Consider the following 23,441-nt stretch of genomic DNA (forward strand, 5'->3'; position numbering starts at 1 on the left):
GGTGCTCAAAATTTTTTGTAAGCTTTAAATTTTTCATCTGTTTTTTCTAAAACACACAAGAAATACATGTATGCATTTGGATATAACAAGCTTGGATGATAAACAACTTAATAGAATCAGAAGCAACTGACTCTTCATTTACTCCCCTCCCAGAGGTAATTGCTTTTGTCAGTGTGCTATGGATACTCTAAGCATATATCTCTGTGTGTATATGTAAATTTATCTATGTATAATGTGTGTGCATATATAGAATATATGCACAATTGATATTTATACATAGCTAAGATGTGCAAAGAATGTGACATTCTTTATTTTCTTTATTTGAGCTCATGTTCCTTTGAAGCTCCAACCTTATGTGGTGAAGGGGTGGGGGACTCAGTCAATCACTTCCAGTGTAAAATAGCTTGGGGGAGGCTTGTCAGGCAAAGCCTGGTAATTGCCTATGTTCATGTTAAGGTCACACATAGGATTTTGGCCTGAAGCTGTATGCAAATTCATAGTGGTGTCATTGTGCCAAAGATTTTAATCAGCAAGATGAAAAGTTGCTAAGACCTGTAGATAAAATGGCAAAATGTGGGCCTAGGGGAAGGGCAACCTGAGTGGTCCATTAGAGGGTAATGACTGAAAGGTACTGGTCTTTCTGGTAACCCAGTAGATGGGTACCATTAAGATTCCAACATGGTGCATGTGAGAACACCAGTAGCCATATGGACCCACCAATTACTTGTCTTCCTTTTTATTAGTTGTAGGAGAGAGGGCCAGAAGCTTTGTAATTATCTTCTCTGGGATGAGACACCCCATTCACAGGTTATGCCTAGAGTTTTTGCCCAAGTATTAGGTCCTTGTATCTTGACCCACGAGGAGTATGTCATCATTGTAGTGGAAGACTAGTACTCCCTCTGGGATTGGGATTTTTCCTAGATTACAATTTACCCATTCATGGTAGATAGCCAGAAAATGTAGATAGACTTTGTGAAAGGACATGAAAGGTGTATTTCAACCCATTCCACATAAAGACAAATTGATGCTGATCATCCCAGTGGAGAGAGATGCTGAAAAGGACATTTGTAATATCAACTGCTTCATATTGAGTTTCTCAGCTTGGACAGTAGCCTCTGTGACAGTCACAACATCACATACCACCAGTATCAAATTGAGCCTTTTTTTTTTTTTTGCTTTTAAAAACAGGAATTTATTAAGTTGCTAGTTTACTGTTCTAAGGCCATGAAAATGTCCCAATTAAAGCAATTCTATAAATATGTCCATATTAAGGGACCAAAAAGAGGTTACCTTCACATAAAAAAGGCCAGTAAAGTTCAGGGTTTCTTTCTCAACTGAAAGACAAATGGCGAACATGGCAACATCTGCTAGCTTTCTCTCCAGGCCTCTTGTTTCATGAAGCACCTCCAGGGACATTTTCCAAAGATCTCCAGCTGTGTGGGCTCTCGTGGTTCTCGTGGCTCTAAAAAGGGTCTCTCCAAAATGTTTCTTCTTTTAAAGGATTCCAGTAAACTAATCAAGACCCACCTGGAATGAATGAAGTCCATCTCCCTCTAATCCAAGGTTAATACCCACAATTGGATGTGTCATATCTCCATGGAGATGTGACATAATCCTTTTAAGCCAGCACAGTCAACATTCTGGACCCTAAAAAAGACATGTTTTCCCATATACAAAATACATTCATTCCATCAGAAATTCTTAAACCATTTCAATAATAATACAAATACCAGTACAAAGTCTCAAAGTTAGTTACAGACATGGTCTGTCATAAGGCAAATTCTTCTCTGGCTCTGGACCTGTAAAACTCAGAACAAATTATTTGCTGCCAATATATAAAAGAGAGACAGTCATAGAATACATAGTCCCAGTAACATAGGCAGAAATTGGAAGGAACACAGGGGTCACAGGACCGAAGCAGTTTTGAAAACCTGCAGGGCAAACTCCATTAGATTTCAAAGTCTGAGAGTCATTTATCTTCCAGGCTTTAGAAAGCAGCAGTCCCACCCTTTCCAAAGGCCCATGCAGCAGCCCACTTCTCTCTGAATGTAACCTTGGGGAACATAGGGGAGACCACCTTTTTCTCAGCTCCACCCTCACCAAGCAACATGGCTGTACCCGAGCTCTCTGCCATCCTCGGGGCACACCCTCAATCTCTCCGTGTGGCTGCCCCGAATCCCCAAGGAATGTACTGCACCCTCTCCAAGGTCTGAGGCAGAGCAACTCTTCCACTGCAACGAAGTAGAAGGGCCATCCTCTGCCTCTGGGCAAACTCACCCTTGGGTGGGTCCATTCTCCTAGCCTGAGGTTTCTTGACTTTAGCTTTGGCTTTCATAATTCTGCCTCTGAAGTTATTTTACCTTCACATTGTCCCTTTTCTGAGTCTTTTAGTTTAGATTGGCAGCGATTCTGTTTATACAGGTCCCACAGCACTCTCGTTGGCTTTCTATGTAGTAAGCAAGATTATGCCCATCAGAGAACAGGAGTGTCCAAAATCCTTGCTGAAATGGCTGATCTGGTTACACATTTGGCCAAATCCTCACGTGGGGCACCATTCTCTGAGGTGTCCCTGGAAGCTCAGAATTTTCCAGAACATCAATTTCTACTCTGTATCTAAGAGTTCACTTCTCAGTTTATCTCTTTCCTGTTACATTTCACTATAAGCTGCAAGAAGAAACCAGGCTGTACTTTCCAAATTTAACTTGGAAATCTCTTGTGCTATATATCCAAATTCATGGTTTTCTAAATCTGCTTTCTAGCCAAAGCCACTAGACAATTTTGCCGATTATCTGCTGTGCCAGTTTAAATCTATGAGGGACCGCAGAAAAGCTATGTCCTTTAATCCTCATTCAGTATTGCTGGCTGGAAGCTTTTTGATTGTTCCCATGGAGATGTGACCCACCCAGTTGTGAGTGGTAACTTTTGATCAGATAGCTTCCATGAAGTTGTGACTCCACCCATTAATCCTTTAAAAGAGGAAACATTTTGCCGAAAGTCCCTTTTATAGAGCCATGAGAAAGCCAGCAGATGCCGCCATGTTCGCCATATTCCCTTCCAGCTGAGAGAGAAATGCTGAACGTCTTCGGCCTTCTTGAACCAAGGTATCTGTTCTAGTTTGTTGCTGCCAGAATGCAATATACCAGAAATGGAATGGCTTTTAAAAAGGGGAATTTAATGAGTTACTAGTTTACAGTCCTAAGGCCAAGAAAATGCCCCAGTTACAACAAGTTTATAGATATGTCCAATCAAAGGCATCCAGGGAAAGATACCTTGGTTCAAGAAGGCTGATGAAGTTCAGGGTTTCTCTCTCAAATGAGAAGGCACATGGCAAACACAGTCAGGGTTTCTCTCTCAGCTGGAAGGGCACATGGTGAATATGGAGTCACCTGCTAGCTTTCTCTCCTGGCTTCCAGTTTCATGAAGCTCCCCGGGAGGTGTTTTCCTTCTTCATCTCCAATGGTCGCTGGCTGGTGGACTCTGCTTCATGGTGCTGCAGCATTCTCTGCTCTCTTTGAATCTCCTCATTATCCAAAATATTTCCTCTTTTATAGGACTCCAGAAACTTATCAAGACACACCCAAATGGGTGGAGACATTAAATCACATCTCCAGGGAGATGATCTGATTACAGTTTCAATCATACAGTATTGAATAGGGATTATTCTACCTTTATGAAATAGGATTTTGATTAAAACATGGCTTCTCTAGGGTGCATACATCCTTTCAAACCAGCATAGTATCTTTCCCTGAATGCCTTAGATTGGATATTTTTATATGCTTGCTTTAACTGGGGCATTTTCATGGCCTTAGAACTGTAAACTAGCAACTTATTAAATTCCCCTTTTTAAAAGCTATTCTGATTCTGCTATATTGCATTCCAACATCTGGCAAACTAGAACACCCTGAATAGCTACAAACAGAGAACTGTTTCCCTAGCTTGCTAATTTAACCCATGAGGCAAGTTCAACTGGGTTGTAGAGGTTCCTCAGAACCAAAATATTTCTGTAAACAACTCACTGGTACTCCTAAGACCCATTGGTATAGCTAGTGAAGTGCCCTGTGGGATGCTTAGAATTTTTCTCTTCTTGAATACGTTGTGCTCAATTGACCTCCTTGGTTGTGGTGCTGATTTTTCATGTTGCCAGGTGTCAAGATGGTCAGTTAGGAAACAAACTGAAAGTAATAATCAAGACTTTATTCACTTTCTGTACCAGCGCATGTAAGAGGAGAAAATAAGAGATGTCGGGTCCTTGGTGTTCTTTTTTTTATCTATGTAGCAGAACCAGGCAAGGCTCAGATGACATGCGGCAGAGATGGGAAGATGCCAAGGAGCTCCAAATGAAAGAACCCAGGGACTGGGGAAAAAGAGAGAGAAAAGGGCTTGGAGTGGAAATACACTGAGTCAGAGCAGAGAAAAATCCCTTAACCAGGGCCCCTGATAAGGAGGTCTTGATTCAGGCACTTGAAAAGAGCCTCAGCCAAGAAGCTGAGGAGCTAGTATTGCATATGTGCATATGAACCTGGTTGACCCAGTGGTCCTGAGTCTTTGACTGAAACTCCTTCCAGAAAGCTGCAGTACACTGACAAACCTTGGGAATGAGCAGAGGGACTCAGGACACTAGTGTTATTAGAAGCCCTAGAGTGTGCAGTGTCTGTGTTGAATGGTCCATAGGAAGGTGATCACCAGGCTAGGATGGGGCTGCAATGACTACTGTGGAACTAGTGAATGAATAATGGAAAAAAAAAAAAAGAACAAAGGAGATGGCCAACTAGAGTAGCTCGAAATTAGCTCTGCTCCACGGAAAAGTTAGAGAAGGGACAGGAGGGTAACTGAGGCCGCAATCCGGGAGTGGGACTGACCTGGGAGAGCCTTCTGCACCACATGTGGCAGCCCTGGTTGCAGAGGCCAAGGAACTGAGAGGCAAAATGCTGGAGCTGTCATGGAGGTGCAGAGCCCACGGGAGTGCTAGGAAGTAAGCCAGGCCACATTCCTTGAGGGCACTACCCTCACCAGTGCAGCCCCATGACTGCAACTTACCCATTCCATGACCTGAACCCCATCATCCGCTCTTATTCCTGGCACTCTGGGCGCCCCACCCCACCAGCCCCCAGTGCATGTACCTGCTCCCCACCCCCACCCCAAGTGCAGCCCAACCCACCTCTCCTGCTTCACTGCAAGCTGTTACCAGCACATAAAGATTGTGGGCACTAATCTTCATACCTAGTCTATCCCCATGCCCTGTTCATAGTGTTGCCCAACCTCACTCCGCCCTCCATGAGATCAGTGCATGGTTTATGGCACTCCCAGGCCCACGCATGCACATGGGCCTCCAATCATGTCATTCAGCTCTGGGAACTGCACTTTATAGCAGTCCTAGAATCACGCATGTGCACAACCCTCAGCCTCACTTCCCAGCTCTGGGAAAGTGCTTACCTGTGCAGCCGGGTCACATCTGCTTCCAATCCATGAAGGCGTAATGCCGATCTGCTGCCACAGCTCTATGCATGCATGCAAAGGGCCTTGTACCTTAGACCAGTGTACACCAGGGTTACGCCCCCCCCCAGACCGGTGCACCCACACACCCCCACAGACCGGTGTACACTGGTACATCCTCCCTGGCCTCTGGGCCCCCATGTTCACAAGCATCAGTGTAACATCCCCAACCTGCGCCCATACCTGCCCTGAAACAAATCACTATACTGAGCGTTCCACCCCATGTCCTGCTCCGTACTGTACAACCATCCCACAAACACAAGGCCTTAGACTACTGAAAGAAATCAACACCCAAAGTAAACCAATCAAGATATTTACATGTGATGAAGACAGCAGAAGGCCACTAAGCATATCACAATGCAGACAGATATAGCCCTGCCTAATGACCAGCAGAGGAGGCACAGAAATTAGAACAACGAATCAAAGATGTTCATATAACTCGACTTAACAAAATAAGTCGGATAACAAATGACATAAAGGAGATCAAGAAGACAGTAGAAGAGTGCAAAGAGGAATTGGAAAGAATAAATAGAAAAATAGCAGAAATCACAGAGATTCACAAAAAACTTTGTTGACCAAATAAAAAACATACTAGAGGCACACCACACCAGATTTGAAGAGACCAAAGAAAGAATAAGGGATATAGAGGACAGGATAATTTGCTTTGAAGACTCAAAGCAGCAAATGCCAAAAAAGATGGAAAAAAAATTGAATGGGAATTCATGGAAATGATAGACAAAACAAAGCATGCAAATGTAAGGATCATTGGTGTCCTACAAGCAGAAGAGAGGAGTAAAGGGCTAGGAAGAGTAGTGGAGGATATAATAGGGGAAAGCTTCCCAACCCTAACAAAGAACATAAATATACAAGTCAAAAAAGCCCAAAGAACTCCAAACAGAATAAATCTAAATAGGCCTTCCCCAAGACACATACTAATCAGTATGTCAAATGTTGAAGAAAAGCAGAAAATCCTGAAAGTGGCAAGAGAAAAACAATCTACTACATACAAGGGAAATCAAATAAGAATGAGTTCAGACTACACAAATAGCACACTGGAGGCAAGAAGGCAGTGTTATGATATATTTAAGATCCTGAAAGAGAAAGACTTCCAGCCAAGAATTCTGTACCCAGCCAAATTGTCCTTCAAAATTGAAAGAGAGATTAAAGTTTTCACAGACACAGAAGTCCTGAAAGAATTTGTCAACAAGAGCCTGGCCCTACAAGAAATACTAAAAGGAGTACTGCTGACTGAAAAAAAGAGACAGGAGAGAGAGGTCTGGAGGAGGGCAAAGAATTGAAGAGTACCACTAAGGGTAATTTAAATAATACAAAGAGAAAGAGGGAAAAGACTATATAGATCTGACAAATAAAATAAAAAAGATAAGATAGTGGAATCAAGAAATGCCTTTTCAGTAATAACTTTGAATGTTAACGGGCTAAAAATTTGCAATTAAAAGATACAGATTGGCAGAATGCACTAAGAAACACATTTTAGCTATATGCTGCTTACAAGAGACTCATCTTAGACACAAGGATACAAATAGATTGAAAGTGAAAGGATGGAAAAAGATTTTCCACACAAGTTGTAATCAAAAGAAAGCAGGAGTAGCTGTACTAGTATCGGACAAAATAGACTTTAAATGTAAAGACATCATAAGAGATAAAGAAGGACACTATATACTAATTAAAGGGTCAATTCATGAAGAAGATATAACAATCATAAATGTTTATGCTCCCAATCAAGGAGCTCCAAAGTACATGAGACAGACATTGGCAAAACTGAAGTGAGTGATAGAAGTTTCAACAATAATAGTAGGAGACTTCAATAAACCACTCTCCTTTATAGATAGAACAATCAGACAAAAGATCAACAAGGAAACAGAGAAGTTAAATAGCTTGATAAATGAATTAGACCTAACAGACATATATAGGTCATTCCACCCCAAACACAAGGTTGTACATTACTCTCTAGTTCTCATGGAACATTCTCCAGGATAGAACATATGTTGGGACACAAAACAGATCTTTATAAATTTAAAAATATTTAAATTATTCAAAGCACTTTCTCTATCACAATGGGATGAAGTGGATCTCAATAACCACCAAAGAATGAGAACATTCACAAATATATGGAGATCAAATAACACACTCTTAAACAACCAGTGGGTCAAAGAAGAAATTGATAGAGAAATCAATAGCAATCTGGAGATCAATGAAAATGAGAATACAACTTATCAAAACTTATGGGATATGGCAAAGGCTGTGCTGAGAGGGAAATTTATTGCCTTAAATGCCTATTTTTAAAACAAGAAAGAGCAAAAATTGAGGACTCGACAGCAAACCTAGAGGAACTTGAGAAAGAAAAGCAAACTAATCCCAAAGCAAATAGGAGAGGAGAAATAACAAAGATTAAAGCAGAGATGAATGAATGGGAGAACAAAAGAACAAAAGAAAGAATCAATAAAACCAAAAGTTGATTCTTTGACAAAATCAATAAAATTGATTGACCGCTAGCAAGACTGACAAAGAAAAAAAAGAGAGAGGATGCAAATAAACAAAATCAGAAATGAGAAGGGGTGCATTATCACAGAGCCTGAAGAAATAAAAGAAATCATAAGAGGATACTATGAACAACTACACACCAGCAAACTAGACAACTTAGATGAAATGGACAAATTCCTGGAGACATACAAACAAGTTACACTGACTCAGGAAGAAACAGAAGATCTCAACAAACCAATCACAAGTAAAGAGATTCAATCAGTCATAAAAAAAACTTCCTACAAAGAAAAGCCCAGGGCCAGATGGCTTCATATGGGAATTTTATCAAACATTCCAGAAAGAACTAACACCAATCCTGCTCAAAATTTTCCAAAAAATTGAGGAAAAAGGAACTCTACTTTACTCATTTTCTGAAGCTATTATCATGGTAATACCAAAACCAAGTAAAGATGCTATGAGAAAGGAAAACTACAGGCCAATCTCCCTAATGAACATAGATGTAAAAATTCTCAATAAAATATTAGCAAATTGAATCCAACAGCACATTAAAAAAATTATACACAATGACCAAGTGGAGTTTATACCAGGAATGCAAGGATGGTTTAACATAAGATCAATTAATGTAATACAGCACATTGACGAATTAAAAGGGAAAAATCACATGATCATCTTGATTGATGCTGAAAAAGCATTTGACAAAATTCAGCATCCCTTTCTCATAAAAATGCTCCAAAACTAGGAATCAAAGGTAACTACCTCAATATGATAAAGGGACTATATGAAAAACCAATAGCCAGCATCGTATTCAATGGAGAGAGAGACTGACGGCCTTCCCCCTAAGATCAGGTACAAAACAAGGATGCCCACTGTCACCATTATTCAACATGTGCTAGTAGTTCTAGCTAGAGCAATCAGGCAGGACAATGAAATAAAAGGCACCCAAATTGGAAAGAAAGAAGTAAAACTCTTATTATTTGCAGATAATATGATACTATATGTCATGATCAGATTCATGTGTGAACTTGGCCAAGTGATGGTACCTGTTTGTCTGGTTGGGCAAGTGCTGGCCTGTCTGTTGCAATGAGGACATTTCATAGAATTAGATCATGATCACATCAGCTGCATCCACAGATGATTCCATTTGTAATCAGCCAAGGGGAGTGTTTTCTGCAATGAGTGATGCTCAGTCTAATCCCTGGAAGCCTTTTAAGGAGGATTCAGAAGAGACAGGCTCTCTTCCTGCTTCGGCTGGTGAGCCTCTCCTGTGGAGTTCATCCAGACCCTCCATCAGAATCGTTGGCTTCATAGCCTGCTCTGCAGATTTTGGACTCTGCGTTCCCGCAGTCACGTGAGACCTTTCATAAATTTTATATTTGCGAGTGTTTCCTGTTGATTTTCTTTCTCTAGAGAACCCTAACTAATACACTATACTTGGAAGATCTTGAGAAATCTACAGCAAAGTTTCTCGAGCTAATGAACAAATTCAGCAAGGTGGCGGGATATACAATTAATGTGCAAAAATCAGTAACATTTCTATGCACAAGAAATGACCTACCTGAGGAGTTAGTTAAGGAAAAAATTCCATTCAAAATAGCAACTAAAGGAAACAAACACTTAGGTATGAACTTAATTAGGGACATAGAGGACGTGTACACAGAAAACTACACAGCATTGATAGGACTTAACAAATGAATATGAATGCTGAATCATTAAATTGCCATCTCTCTTAGTCTCCAGTATTTTAGAGCAGCTAGAAGCAAACACCTAAAATTGTGAAATTGTAACCTATGTCAAAATCTGAAATATGTTCTACAACTAATTGTGGTGCTGCACTTTGAAATTTATAGCTTTTTTGTATATATGTTATTTTTCACAAAAAGATGGGGGAAAAAAAGTTGATTGTGATGGTAAAAAGTATTTAAACCCTCTAGCCTCCTATATTCTGGAGCAGCTAGAAGGGAAATTCTGAGAGAATCATATGGTAGCCCATGACAAACTCTGGGATCTGTCCTGTAACCACTTGTTGAAGAGTGCTTTGAAAACTATTGCTTTTTAAAAAAATTTATTTATTAATTAAAAAATAAAGAAACAAAATAAAACATCAACATACATAATCAGTAATTCACAATATCATCACTTAGTTGCATATTCATCATTTCTTAGAACATTTGCATTAATTCAGAAAAAGAAATAGAAAGCAATAGAAAAAGAAATAAAACGAACACAGGAAAGAAAGAAAAAAAAAGATTATACCTACCATACCCCTTACCCCTTGCTTTCATTGATCACTAGCATTTCAAACTAAATTTATTTTAGCATTTGTTCCCCTATTATTTCTTTTTATTCCATATGTTCTACTCCTTTGTTGACAAGGTAGATAAAAGGAGCATCAGACACAAGGTTTTCACAATCACACAGTCACTTTGTGACAGCTGTATCATTATTCAATCATCCTCAAGAAACATGGCTACTGGAACACAGTTCTACATTTTCAGGCAGTTCCCTCCAGCCTCTCCATTACATCTTTTTTTTTTTTGAAAATTAAAAAAAGTGTATTTATAAATACCAATAGGAATCCAGTCAATTTTTCAGGAATAGATAAAAATGCAAATCTAAATAACTGAGCAAAAATGATTTAGACTGGACACACCTCTAAAAAGTAATACATACATGACTTGACAGGGAAGAAGTATTTTTCAATCACTATCGAATGCATAGCTAAGTCTCTACTTACAGAATTCAAATTTCCAAAAGACCACTAAAATTGGAATTTTTAAACCAAACAGCAGAAAACTGAGAAACTTAACTTCAATTCCAGGGAGGAATGTGGGTTCTGGGGTCAAGCAAACCTAGGTTGGAATCCTAGCACTAGGATTCAAAATTTTCTGCCATTTTTCCAGCTACTAATGTTTTCTGGCAAATCATTTAACTTCTGTAAGCCACAGCTTCCACATCTATAAAATGGAGGAAATAAAATGTCCTAATTCATTGGTACATGACATAAAAGTACATAGTACAGGACCTGATACATGATAAGCACTCAATAAATAATTCAAATGATTTTGCTACCCTATTTCATCAATCCTAAATGTACCTTTTCACATTCTTCTATCTCTGAAATTGGGATGCATCTTATAACTGATGGCATATCATGGTTTAATTGGCAGAGTTTTTCTTTCTTAGTGGTACATAAAATATTGGTGCATATTATAATCAATAGCATCTTAGATTCAATGAAATATGGTATTAATCATGGTAAATCTATATTCCCAATTTCTGTTTTCAGATTATTCTGAATAGGATAACCAAATTGAGATTCAAAAAATTTCAGTCTGAGCAAAATTTTTCCTATATATCATGAACAAACGGTTTTGAGACAAATTAATTTTGTAAAAAATGGTTTATCAAGTCCATTTTTGTATAAAACACATGGGAGAAACCTAGCCAATCAACACACAATTGTTGCCACATGGAAAGGTACTTTTATCAAACTTTGAATCTAAGAACATACAAATGTTTCTTTATGTCTACGTAATTGTCTATGCTCTTCCATTTAACGTGTTTAAAAATTCAACATATCCCCATTATTTCTTCTGTCCCAGTTACAGTACAATGACAGGGTGAAAGACGGTTGGTTAAAACAACTCTCTAAGCAGTTTTCTGCTGTCCCTTCTTCCCAATCAGAGATTTGTGGATGTGAGGGATCACACCACCCCCAGCTATGGTAGCTTTGATAAGAGAATCCAATTCTTCATCACCACGGATTGCAAGCTGCAAGTGACGTGGAGTGATACGCTTTACTTTGAGATCCTTCGAGGCATTACCTGCCAGTTCCAGCACCTCAGCAGTGAGATACTCCAGAATTGCAGCACTATACACTGCAGCAGTGGCACCAACCCTCCCGTGGCTTGTAGTAGGAGTCTTCAAGTGTCTGTGGATACGGCCCACTGGAAACTGGAGTCCAGCTCTTTGTGAGCGAGATACTGCTTTAGCTTTGGCCTTTCCACTGTCTTTTCCAGCTTTGCCTCCAGCCATGGTCTCGGCGCTGCTCCCGGCGCGCTGCTTCCACCCGTCTGCTCTGACGCGGCGCCGAATCTATTCCAATCGGCCGTGCGCGCCACACCTGCTCCCCCTCCCGAGCCGCCGCAGCCGCCGTTCTCTCTCCATTACATCTTGAATAATAAGATGATATCTACTTGATGCATAAGAAAAACCTCCAGGATAACCTCTTGACTCTGTTTGGAATCTCTCAGCCATTGACACTTTGTCTCATTTCCCTCTTCCCCCTTTTGGTCGAGAAGGTTTTCTCAAACCCTTCATGCTAAGTCTCAGCACATTCTAGAGTTTTTCTCAATCCCTTGATGCTGAATCTCAGCTCATTCCAAGATCTCTGTCCCACATTGCCAGGAAGGTCCACATCCCTGGGAGTCATGCCCCACGTAGAGAAGGGTAGGGTGGTGAGACTGCTCGTTGTGTTGGCTGGAGATAGAGGCCACATCTGAGCAACAAAAGAGGCTCTCTTGGGGGTGACTCTTAGGCCAAAATTTTAAGTAGACTTGACCTATCCTTCTCGGGGTTAAGTTTCATATGAACAAACCCCGAGACTGGGGGCTCTGCCTATAGCTTTGGTTGTCCACACTGCTTGTGAGAATATCAAGAATTCAACTTGGGAAAGTTGAATTTCTCCCTGTTCTCACCATTCCCCGAAGGGGGCTTTGCAGATACTTTTCCACTCACTGATCGAATCATTCTGGGACTCATCGGGGCATCACTCTGGACAAACCAACAAAATCTCATGTCCTACCTGAGATTCCAAGTACTTATGGTGTTCAATCAAACTATCTACATAAGTTATATTAGGAAATGCACTAGTCAAAATATAAATTTTGTAACAAATAAACATTTTTTGCTTTAGTCTCACACATAAGTAGAAATTTTAAAATATTGATTACCATCTATTTTCAGCACCCTGCAATAATGACTTTCCTTTGTTCTTCCTCATGCAAAAACAATTTTAAAATTGTACCTTGTACATTTCACTATTATTATACACTCTAGACATTCCTAGATTATACCATCTCAATCTTTAACATCTCTCTTTCTTTCTGATTTCATTTATGTCACCAGCCCTCCTCCCTCTATCATTCTCACATGCAGCTTCATTCAGTGTTTTAACATAATTACATTACAGTTAGGTAGTATTGTGCTGTCCATTTCTGAGTTTTTGTATCCAGTCCTGTTGCAGTCTGTATCCCTTCAGCTCCAATTACCCAATATCTTACCCTATTTCTATCTCCTGATGGTCTCTGTTACGAACAAAATATTCCAGGTTTATTCACTAATGTCAGTTCATATCAATGAGACCATACAGTATTTGTCCCTTAGTTTTTGGCTAGTCTCACTCAGCATAATGCTCTCTAGGTCCACCCATGTTGTTACATACTTCATAAGTTTATTCTGTCTTAAAGCTGCATAATATTCCATCGTATGTATATACCACAGTTTGATTAGCCACTCGTCTGTTGATGGACATTTTGGCTGGTTCCATCTCCTTGCAATTGTAAATAATGCTGCTATAAACATTGGTGTGCAAATGTCCGTTTGTGTCTTTGCCCTTATGTCCTCTGAGTAGATACCTAGCAATGGCATTGCTGGGTCATATGGCAATTCTATATTCAGCTTTTTGAGGAACCATCAAACTGCCTTCCACAGCAGCTGCACCACTTGACATTCCCACCAACAGTGAATAAGTGTGCCTCTTTCTCCACATCCTCTCCAGCACTTGTCATTTTCTGTTTTGTTGATAATGGCCATTCTGGTGGGTGTGAGATGATATCTCATTGTGGTTTTGATTTGCATTTCTCTAATGGCCAGGGACATTGAGCATCTCTTCATGTGCCTTTTGGCCATTTGTATTTCCTCTTCTGAGAAGTGTCTGTTCAAGTTTTTTCCCCCATTTTGTAGTTGGATTGGCTGTCTTTTTGTTGTTGAGCTGAACAATCTCTTAATAAATTCTGGATCCTAGACCTTTATCTGATATGTCATTTCCAAATATTATCTCCCATTGTGTAGGCTATCTTTTTACTTTCTTGATGAAGTTCTTTGATGCACAAAACTGTTTAATTTTGAGGAGTTCCCATTTATTTATTTCTTTCTTCAGTGCTTTTGCTTTAGGTGTAAGGTCTATAAAATCGCCTCCAATTATAAGATTTATAAGATATTTACCTACATTTTCCTCTAACTGTTTTTATGGTCTTAGACCTGATGTTTAGATCTTTGATCCATTTTGAGTTAACTTTTGTATAGGGTTTGAGATATGGGTCCTCTTTCATTCTTTTGCATATGGATATCCAGTTCTCTAGGCACCATTTATTGAAGAGACTGTTCTGTCCCAGGTGAGTTGGCTTGACTCCCTTATCAAAAAATCAAATGTCCATAGATGAGAGGGTCTATATCTGAACACTCTATTCGATTCCATTGGTCAATATATCTATCTTGATGCCAGTACCATGCTGTTTTGACCACTGTGGCTTCATAATATGCCTTAAAGTCAGGTAGTGTGAGACCTCCAGCTTCATTTTTTTCCCTCAAGATACTTTTAGCAATTCGGGGCACGCTGCCCTTCCAGATAAATTTGCTTATTGGTTTTTTTATTTCTGAAAAGTAACTTGTTGGGATTTTGATTGGTATTGCATTGAATCTGTAAATCAATTTAGGTAGAATTGACATCTTAACTGTATTTAGTCTTCCAATCCATGAACACGGTATGCCCTTCCATCTATTTAGGTCTTCTGTGATTTCTTTTAACAGTTTCTTGTAGTTTTCTTTGTATAGGTCTTTTGTCTCTTTAGTTAAATTTATTCCTAAGTATTTTATTCTTTTAGTTGCAATTGTAAATGGAATTCGTTTCTTGATTTCCCCCACAGATTGTTCATTACTAGTGTATAGAAACACTACAGATTTTTGAATGTTGATCTTGTAACCTGCCACTTTGCTGTACTCATTTATTAGCTCTAGTAGTTTTGCTGTGGATGTTTCAGGATTTTCGACGTATAGTATCATATCATCTGCAAACAGTGATAGTTTTACTTCTTCCTTTCCAATTTTGATGCCTTGTATTTCTTTTTCTTGTCTAATTGCTCTGGCTAGAACCTCCAACTCGATGTTGAATAATAGTGGTGATAATGGACATCCTTGTCTTGTTCCTGATCTTAGGGGGAAAGTTTTAGTTTTTCCCCATTGAGGATGATATTAGCTGTGGGTTTTTCATATATTCCCTTTATCATTTTAAGGAAGTTCCCTTGTATTCCTATCCTTTGAAGTGTTTTCAACAGGAAAGGATGTTGAATTTTATCAAATGCCTTCTTTGCATCAATTGAGATGATCATGTGATTTTTCTGCTTTGATTTGTTGATATGGTGTATTTTCCTATGTTGAACCATCCTTGCATACCGGGGAAGAATCCTACTTGGTCATGATGTATAATTCTTTTAATGTGTTGCTGGATTCAATTTGCTAGAATTTTGTTGAGGATTTTTGCATCTATATTCATTAGAGAGATTGGTCTGTAGTTTTCTTTTTTTATAATATCTTTGCTTGGTTTTGGTATGTTGGCTTCATAGAATGAATTACGTAGCTCTCCCTCCACTTCAATTTTTTTGAAGAGTTTGAGCAGGACTGGTATTAATTCTTTCTGGAATGTTTGGTAGAATTCACATGAGAAGCCGTCTGGTCCTGGACTTTTCTTTTTGGGAACTCTTTAATGACTGATTCCCTTTCAGCCTATGCTTATCTTTGGGTCTAAGATGTGTTTCCTGTAGATAGCATATAGAAGGATCCTGTTTTTTAATCCATTCTGCCAGTCTATGCCTTTTGAATTGGGAGTTCAATCCATTACATTTAGTGTTATTACTGTACGGGTAGTACTTTCTTCTACCATTTTGCCTTTTGTATTTTATATGTCATATCTAATTTTCCTTCTTTCTACACTCTTCCCCACACTTCTCTCTTCTGTCTTTTCATATCTGTCTCTAGTGTTCCCTTTAGTATTTCTTGCAGAGCTGGTCTCTTGGTCACAAATTCTCTCAGTGATTTTTTGTCTGAAAATGTTTTAATTTCTCCCTCATTTTTTGAAGGACAATTTTGCTGGGTATAGAATTCTTGGTTGGCAGTTTTTGTCTTTTAGTAATTTAAATATATCATCCCACTGTCTTCTCACCTCCATGGTTTCTTCTGAGAAATCTAGTATTGTTGGGTTTCCCTTGTATGTGATGGATTGCTTTTCTCTTGCTGCTTTCAAGATCCTCTCTTTCTCTTTAACCTCTGACATTCTGACTAGTAAGTGTCTTGGAGAACGTCTATTTGGATCTGTTCTCTTTGGTGTATGCTGTACTTCTTGGATCTGCAATTTTAGGTCTTTCATAAGAGTTGGGAAATTTCCAGTGATAATTTCTTCCATTAGTTTTTCTCCTCCTTTTCCCTTCTCTTCTCCTTCCGGGACACCCACAACACGTATATTTGTGTGCTTCATATTATCATTCAATTCCCTGAGTCCCTGCTCATATTTTTCCATTTTTTCCCTATAGTTTGTGTTTCTTGTCGGATTTCAGATGTTCATCCTCCAGTTCACTAATCCTAACCTCTGTCTCTTGAAATCTACCATTGTAGGTTTCCACTGTTTTTTTCATCTCTTCTACTGTACCTTTCATTCCCATAAGTTCTGTGATTTGTTTCTTCAGACTTTCCATTTCTTCTTTTTGTTCATTCCTTGCCTTCTTCATATCCTCCCTCAATTCATTGATTTGGTTTTTGATGAGGTTTTTCATGTCTGTTCGTATATTCTGAATTAATTGTTTCAGCTCCTGTATGTCATTTGAACTATTGGTTTGTTCCTTTGACTGGGCCATATCTTCAATTTTCCTGGTGTGATTTGTTATTTTTTGCTAGCATCTAGACATTTAATTACCTTAATTAGTTTATTCTGGAGATAGCTTTCACTTCTCTTACCTAGGGTTTTCTTGTTAGATGAATTTGTTGTCTATCTGTTCTTTGACCTTCAGTTCAGCTTTTTCTGGACCTCTAGCTTAGGTTTTATTTAACAGAGGATAATTTTTTAGTTCTTGTTTCTTGCCCTGCTTGTATGGTGCCTTTTCCCTCCCCACGCTTAGGAGGGTCTATGTAGTTATTATAGACTCCAGCCAGGTTTTCCCAGACTAAACTGGCCTCCTATCAGGGGGAAGGAGCCACCTGTGTCAGTTTTCCCTGAGGGTGAGACCCAGCAGCTTGAAAGACTTTCCTGTGAAGTCTCTGGACTCTGTTTTTCTTATCCTGCCCAGTATGTGGTGCTTGTCTGCCTGCAGGTCCCACTAGCATAAGATGTTGCAGCACTTTTAACTTTGGCAGACTCTCCCTGCTGGGGCCATGGTGGAGACGGAGGAGAGGTTGTAGGCTGGTTTTAATGGCTTCAAATTACGAAACCCTGTGGTCTGAACTCCTTGGGGGAGGGATTCCACCTGAGTTGGGCTTCACCCCTCCCCTGGGGAAGTCACAGATGGGAGACAGCCCTGAAAGCAGTCCGTTTCTGTCAATGCCTGGGGCAGTTGCAGCCTGAGAAGTCCTGCCACTGAATCCAGAGGCAGCCAAGCCTCTGTAGAAAGACAGCCATAAAAACCTCCATTTCTTCCCCTTTCCTCTTTTTCTGTTAGTCCAACGAGCGACCTCCACCTTGATCAGGTTCACCTGAGCTGGGGGCCTATTTTTAGTAGTCAGAGTTTGTTAATTAATTCCACAATAGGTGTTTAATTGTGCTCAGTCCCTGCTGCTGGTAAATTTTCTTTCCTTTCCCCTCTGAGAAGCAGCCATGGGGGAGGGGCGCTGATCCCCGCGGCTTGGGGAATTCACGGTTCTAGGGAGGGTTGCAGCCAGTTCAGCTGGTCCAGCCTGGGGTACGCTGTGTGTCCAGTCACTGACGTGGCTCCAGGAGCTGTTCTGTACTGTTTCTGGTTATTTAGTAGTTGTTCTGGAGGACGAACTAAAACGCACACATTGCTAAGCTGCCATCTTGGCCCCCCAAAACTATTGCTTTTTGATTTCTTTGTTTTGTATATATGTTCTATTATACAATAAAAAAGAAGTTAAAAAAAATAGACCCAATGAATGGAGGTGGCTGAAGGATGTACTGACTGAGAAGTAGACTGGCAAATGATGGTGTATACATATAATCCAATATTGTTCTGCTACAAAGAAGGAACAAAGTTGTGAGGCACACAACATTGTGAATGAATGTGTGGGACATTTGATGAGACAAAATGAATGCAGTCTCATTTAGAACATACTTATAAAAAACAGGGGTTTAGATTATAAGCTCTTAAAGCAGTCTGTAAGCCAACTCTGCAAATGAAATCATTGCCCTTCCCACTTCATGGGACATGACATCCAAGGGTGAAAGTCTCCCTGACAGGATGGGAGATGACTCCCAGGGATGAGTCTGGCCCTGGCACTGTGGTATCAACAATGCCATCCTGATCGAAAAGGGAAAAAGTGTAACAAATAAGGTATCAGTGACTGAGAGAGTTCAAATAGAGTCGAGAGCTGCTCTGGAGGTTACTTTCATGCAAGATTCAGTTAGACATTGCTGCAACCTATCATTACTTGCCAACCCCCAACCAAAACCATTCCAGTCAATCCTAAAGAACACCTAGGGCATTATATAAGATTCTACAAAAGTTTTATGCACTAGGGTAACTTTTTTATTATGATGAAGAAGCTCCCTTCTGTTCCTATACTTTGAAGTGTTTTCATCAAGAAAGGATGTTGAATTTGTCAAATGCCTTTTCTACATCAGTAGAAAAAATTGTGTGAGTTTTCTGCTTTGATTTATTGATATAGTGTATTGCATTAATTGATTTTCTTATGTTGAACCATCCTTGCATATCTGGAATAAATCTCTGTTGGTCATGGTATATAATTCTTTTAATGTGCTGCTGGATTTGATTTGCAAGTATTTTGTTGAGGATTTTTACATCTATATTCTTTAGAGAAATTGGTATGTAATTTTAATTTCTTGTAGTATCTTTGTCTGGCTCTGATATCAGGGTGATATTGGCTTCATAAAATGAATTAGGTAGCTTTCCCTCCTCTTCAACTTTTTTGAAGAGTTTGAGCAGGATTGGTACTAATTCTTTCTTGAATGCTTGGTAGAATTCACATGTGAAGCCACCTGTCCTGGACGTTTTCTTTTTGGGAGCTCCTTGATGAGTGATTCAATCTCTTTAATTGCAATTGGTTTGTTAAGGTCATCTATTTCTTCTGGAGTCAATGTTGGTTGTTCATGCCTTTCTAGGAAGTTGTCCATTTCATGTCCATTTCATGTAGGTGTTTATAACATCCTCTCATTATCTCCTTTATTTCTGTGAGGTCAGTGGTTATGTCTCCTCTTCCATTCTTTATTTTATTTGCATCTTTTCTCTTTTTTTGTCAACCTAGCTAAGCGGCCATCGATTTTATTGATTTTCTTAAAGAACCAATCCTTGGTTTGTTGATTTCCTCTGTTGTTTTCGTATTCTCAATTTCATTTATTTCTGCTCTAATCTTAGTTATTTCTTTCCTTTTGCTTGCTTTGGTGTTAGTTTGCTGTTCTTTCTCTAGTTCTTCCAAGTGAATGGTTAATTCTTCGATTTTTGCCCTTTATTGTTTTTCATATAGGTATTTAAGGCAATAAATTTCCCCCTTAGCATTGTCTTTGCTGCAGCCCATAAAATTTGATATGTTGTTTTCATTTTCATTTGCCTTGATGTATTTACTAGTTTCTTTTCTAATTTCTTCCTTGAACCAAAGATTGTTTAGCCTCCACATATTTGTGAATTTTCTGACACTCTGCCTGTTATTAATTTCCAGCTTCATTCCATTATGATCTGAGAAAGTGTTTTGTATAATTTTAATAATTTTAAATATATTGAGACTTGCTTGTGACCCAGCATATGGTCTATCCTTGAGAATGATCCATGAGCACTTGAGAAAAAGGTGTATCCTGCTATTTTGGGGTGTAATGTTCTGTAAATGTCTGTTAAGTCTAGTTCAGCTATTGTATTATTCAAATTCTCTGTTTCTTTATTGATCCTCTGTCTAGGTGTTCTGTCCACTGATGAGAGTGGGGAATTGAAGTCTCCAACTATAATGGTAGAGGTGTCTATTTGTCCCTTCATGTTGTCAGTGTTTGCCTCATGTACTTTGGAGCACTCTGGCTCAGTGCATAAATATTTATGATTGTTATGTCTTCTTGTTGAATTGTTCCTTTTATCAATACATAGTGGCCTTTTGTCTCATTAATTGTTTTATATTTGAAGTCTAATTTGTTGGATATTAGTATAGTTACTCCTGCTCTTTTCTGATTGTTGTTTGCATGAAATATCTTTTTTCAACCTATTTTTTTTCCTTGGGTCTAAAATGAGTCTTATGTAGACAGCATATAGATGAGTGCTGTTTTTTAATTCATTCTGCCAGTCTATGTCTTTTCATTGAGGAGTTCAATCCGTTAACATTTAGTGTTATTACTATAAAGGCAGTACTTTCTTCAACAATTTTGTCTTTTGGATTTTATCTTTACTGATAGTCTTCATTTCTACACTTCTCTCCAGACCTCTCTCTCCTGCCTTTTCCTATCTGCCTGTAGTGCTCCCTTTAGTTTTTCTTGCAGAGCTCATCTTTTGGTCACAAATTCTCTCAGTGATAGTTTATCTGAAAATATTTTAATCTCCCCTCATTTTTGAAGGGCAGTTTTGTTGGATATAGAATTCTTGTTTGGCAGTTCTTCTCTTTTAGAATCTTAAATATATCATACCACTGTCTTTTCACCTCCATGATTTCTGCTGAGAAATCTACACATAGTCTCATTGGGCTTCCCTTGTACATGATAGATTGCTTTTCTCTTGCTGCTTTCAAAATTTTATCTTCTTTTGCCATCTGAAAATCTGATTAATAAGTGTCTTTGGAGTATGTCTATTTGGATCTATTCTTTTGTGGGTACTCTGCACTTCTTGAGTCTGTAATTTTATGTCTCTAATAAGAGATGGGAAAGTTTCGGTGATTATTTTCTCCATTAGTCTTTCTGCCCCTCTCCCCTTCTCTTCCCCTTTTGGGACACCCACAACATATATATTCATGCGTTTCATGTTGTCATTCAATTCCCTGAGATCCTGCTCCTATTTTTCCGTTCTTTTCCTTATATTTTCTTTTGTGTGCTGTATTTCAGATGTGCAGTCTTCTAGTTCACTAACCCTTTCTTCTACCTCTTTAAATCTATTGTTGTAGGATTCCAATGTTTTTCATCTCTTCTATTGTGCTTTTCATTCCCATAAGGTCTGTGATTTGTTTTTTTCAAACTTTTGAATTTTCTTTTTGTTCACCCAGTGTCTTTATCTCCTCCCTCAATTTGTTGATTTGATTTTTTATGAGATTTTTTCCTGCCTATTTGAACATCCTAAATTAATTGCTTCAACTCCTGCATCTCATCTGAATTGTTGGTTTGTTCCTTTGACTGGACCATATCTTCGATTTTCCTAGTATGATTCATTATGTTTTGCTGGTATCTAAGCATTTAATTTCCTTAATTCATTTATTCTGGAGGTTCTTTTCATTCTTTTATCTAGGATTTTCTTGCTGAATAGCTTTGTTCTATATCTATTCTTTGACATTCAGTTCAACTTATTTTAGACTTCTAGCATAGGTTCTGTTTAACTGATCAGTTCTTGTTTTCTGTTTCTTGCCCTGCCTATATGGAGCCTTTTTTCAAAGAGATATTATAGACCCCAGTCAGATTTTCCCAGACCAGACAGTACCATATCTCAGGAGGAAAGAGCCATCAGCATCAGTTTTCCCTGAAGGTGAGACCCAGCAGGTTGTCAGACTTTTCTTTATCTCTTCTTTTTTTTCCAACTTTTAAAATTGTATAATATAACATATATACAAAGAAAAGAAAGAAAAAAGCAATAGGTTTCAAAGCCCTCTTCAGCAAGTAGTTACAGGACAGATCCCAGAGTTTATCATGGGCTACAATACCATCATCTCAGATTTTTCCTTCTAGCTGCTCCAGAACATTAGAGGTTAGAAGGGATAAATATTTATTTTTATCATCACAATAGACTTTTGTCAGGCTTTTCTATGAAGCCTCTAGATCTGTGCTTTTCCTATCCTGCCCGGCATGTGGCATTTGTCTGCCCATGGCTTCCCACCAGCATAAAGTGATCTGGTACCTTTAATTTCAGCAGACCCTCCCCACTAGGGGTGTGGTTGAGACAGAAGTAGGTTGTAGGTTGGTATTAATTGCTTCAGTTTTCCAGTCCCTGGGTCCTGAATTCCTTGAAGGAGGGATTCCACTTGATCTGAGCCCCACCATCTTCTTGGGGAAAATAAAACCTTTAGGGAATTAACTCTTTTCTCCAGACTAGTTACTTTGTCTCTCAGGGCAGCCTAATTCTGCCCTTGCCTGGAACAGTGCTGAAGCTTGAGAGACTTCCGGTTCTAACTAATCAGCTGTTAAGGAATAGAAAAAAAGCAAAAAAAGAAAGCTTTTCAAAGCAGGACCCCCACCTCTTGAGTTTGTCAATCAAGAGCTTAAGTTGGTATGGGGTTTTATGTATCCCTAGGCTCTATGTGCCTGCTTTTCTTGGGGTCCAGCCCTTTTCCAGTATTTTATGCTGTCAAAAAGCCTTTGGGGTTTTTTTTCCCCATCACCCCTGCCCAATCTCTGCCAGGGCAAAAAGTCCTAGCACCTTTAGTGATTATTCCAGGTTTATGTGTGCTGGGGGTCTATTTTCAATAGTCAGAATTTGTTAATTAATTACACAATTGGAGCTTGGTTGAGCTAAGCACTTGCTGCTAGTAAAGTCCCTTTCCTTTTGCCTTGGGGAACCAACCTGCCATGCCCATGGGGCAGGGGTGCTGACCTCTGCAGCTTGTGGAACTTAATAGTTCTGTGTGAGTCTCAGCAGTTCCACCTGGTCCAGACTGGCGTACACTGTGTGTTCGGTCACTGATGTAGCCCCAGCAATTGCTTTATACTGTTTCTGGCTATCTACTAGCTGCTCTGGAGGATGAACTAAATTCTATACCTCACTAAGCTGCCATCTTGCCCTCCTCCTCCCTCATTTACTCTTTGAGATCAAAGGAAAAAAGTTCTATTTTGTCCAGGACCTAAATTTTCTATAGCACATCATCAAACTCAATGTGTCTGGATAGATTATTTAAACAATCCAAGCACAGGGATCCCAGAATAAGAACAAGGGCCTTTAATCCTATATAGTTTAATGTAATGCCTGGATACATCCCAGAGTATATTAAACAGGTAATAAAAAAGTATTGGCAAAGTCCCTTGAGGGATGGGAGAAAAAAACATGGAACTATTAAACTTTATTAAACCCCTGATACTGTGTCAAACATTAAGGACACCA

General features: G+C 39.2%; 1 pseudogene; it reads right to left on the bottom strand.

The window, feature by feature from the left end:
• Positions 1-11,376: 11,376 nt before the first annotated feature.
• LOC143663227 (histone H2A.V pseudogene) lies at positions 11,377-12,087 on the bottom strand (annotated as a pseudogene).
• Between the last annotated feature and the right edge of the window lie 11,354 nt (positions 12,088-23,441).

The sequence above is a fragment of the Tamandua tetradactyla genome, chromosome 2, assembly GCF_023851605.1.
Source record: "Tamandua tetradactyla isolate mTamTet1 chromosome 2, mTamTet1.pri, whole genome shotgun sequence".
NCBI lineage: Eukaryota > Metazoa > Chordata > Mammalia > Pilosa > Myrmecophagidae > Tamandua > Tamandua tetradactyla.